Here is a 2,519-nt window from a genome sequence, read left to right as displayed (position 1 = left end):
GGCATTTAACCAATCCTGGTGAGCTCTGGCAAATGCCAAGTGTCCTGCACGGGTTGGGCTGTTAGTATAATCCCCATTTGTGGACCCTTTCATGGCGGGCCCTCATTCCATCCGCATGGGATTGTTTTCTAACAGTTTTTCAAGACACATTTTACATTTTACAGGGCTCTGGCATTGGACCGTTCTTCTCAAAAGTGAAGGCAACAGTCCTGCTGCTGAGTTGTTGCCTGCTTATGGCCTCCTCTACATCTCCTAGTAGCAATTCCAGCCTCTGGACACTACGCTGACACACACAAACCTTCTTGCCACAGCTGGCATTGATGTACCATAGTGGGTTGCACTTGCCACTTGTGTGGATTGCAAAGTCAGTCTCATGCTACCACCAGTGTAAGAGCACCACCAAAATTCAAAAATCACCAAAAAGCATAGTTACTGAGAAATGGTCTGTCCCGACCCGCAGGACCACTCCTTTATTGAGTGTGTCTTGCTTATTGCCAGTAATGTCCACCTTTTGTCTATTCCATTTCCAAAGCAGCATGTGAAATTGATTATCAATCAGTATTTCCTCCTAAGTTGACAGTTTGATTTCACTAAAGCTTGATTTGACTTAATTTAAGTTATACTGTGTTTTTATATGTTCCCTTATATTTTTTTAGCAGTGTATATTTGCTAGAGGTAACACCATTAGCAGACGCTAATGGGAAATGGCTAATGTGAATGACATTATTAGGGTGGTAGTTACGCAAATATACATTTCTCGGGAAAGTGCACTCATACACAGGCGGACTGCGTCAGGTTTACAAGGATTATTTACGATTATTGAATAAAAGAACTTATGTTGAATCTGATGTGCAACCCATGGTAGGAGAAAAACAGTGGGGTCAAAAGTACACACATTTGTTAATTAAGTAGACGTGTAGATACTGCAGTTTAAAAACACTCTGGTAAAAGTTGAAGTATCAACTTGACCTCTTTACTCAAGTAAAAGTGAAAAAGTATGTGCTCCAAAAACTACTTAAAGTATAAAAGTATAAAAAAAAAAAGTAACCTTTAAAAAAACAGCCAGATGCCACTATATGAATTAAAAGCTCAATTTTTCGAAAATTTCAAAAAATTCTTTGAGATAGGGCCAAGGATGAGGGAGGTCTTTTTAGTCTCCATCTACCGATACGCTCTCGCCTGTTTCTGACTTTGAGACATTTCAACATCTTTTTCTGAATCCGACATTTTAGCATGGCATAGACAATTCACGTTTGCAGTTTGAAGAACACCTGCTTGCTTCTGATGATTTCCTTTGATGTCCGCAAAATTTGACGAATAGCTAACCAATGAGTGTTTGCGTTATATGGCTCATCCAATGACACTAGTTTTGAATAGATGTGGATGGAGCACATTACGTGAAATTAATATTTATAAAGATCAAACCGAAGCCAAGAGTAACTAGTAATGTTTGTTTTAAAAATGTGAGGGATAGAAAGTATGGAAACTTGTGTGAAAATGTAAGAATGAAAAGTCAGAAATAAGAAGAAATGTAATAGGTACTTGCATACAGAAATACAACGTATGTGGCTCTCTTTGTATGTCTGCTTCTATGTCCTTGAAGGCCAGTCAGCTGTACGCAGATGGTCGCTCACACTAAGCCTGGTTCTGCTGGAGATTTCTTACTGTTTTTCCTCTCCTCTGTTCCCTGAAGAGTCAACGACTAAATGCAAGCAAATTGAATGCTAGAAAAGACAGGAAAAATGAAGAAAGAGAAATGGCTGAAGTGGCTCGTAGCGGACTTGATTGTACCATGAATGGTTAACAGTCAGGAGAGTATTGACTGGTAATACGCTTCTCTTATACTCAGAGATAATTGTGGTGGGATGGTGTCCCACACTCCCCACTCTGTGCACCAGGAGTAGCAAGAAGCGCACTGTTGATTGGTGGGTGGGGCAGATGGCTTTATAGCTGAGCTGGTCAATGCAAGGTGCATGTGTTTTTGTTTCCCCTACATGTCGGCTGTCTAAGTGGCTGAGGTGCTTGATCCACTCATCTTAAATCATAAGTACCATCTGTGGCTGGGATTGTGGTTGGGCTTCGGTGCTATACCTGCCGTGTCTTTCTACTCTGTTCTGCTCTTCTTGGTGTTAGCGGCTGCAGCTGGAGGTTGTTGCTGCGTTCAGCTTCCAAAAAGTCCTCATCTGCTGGTCTCTCTCTCTCTCTTTCTCCCTGGTTAAGCTATGTTTCCACTCCTAGGTAAGCTAACTGTTTAGGCGTTGAAGCGAAAATACTTCGGACACAGTGTCTTTGTGTATGCTTACAGATTGTTCTACACATTTGCAAATCTGAATACAGATTTGCAAATCTTACTACAGATTTGTAAATCGCAGTACACATTTGTAGATCTGAAGACAGATTTGCAAATCTTACTACAGATTTGTAAATCGCAGTACACATTTGTAGATCTGAAGACAGATTTGTGGATTTTTCTACAGATTTGTAAATCGCAGTACACATTTGTAGATCTGAAGACAGAT

The sequence above is a fragment of the Cyprinodon variegatus genome, unplaced genomic scaffold (genome assembly GCF_000732505.1).
Source record: "Cyprinodon variegatus isolate N-32 unplaced genomic scaffold, C_variegatus-1.0 Scaffold997, whole genome shotgun sequence".
Lineage (NCBI taxonomy): Eukaryota > Metazoa > Chordata > Actinopteri > Cyprinodontiformes > Cyprinodontidae > Cyprinodon > Cyprinodon variegatus.
Note: the sequence above shows the minus strand (reverse complement) of the source record.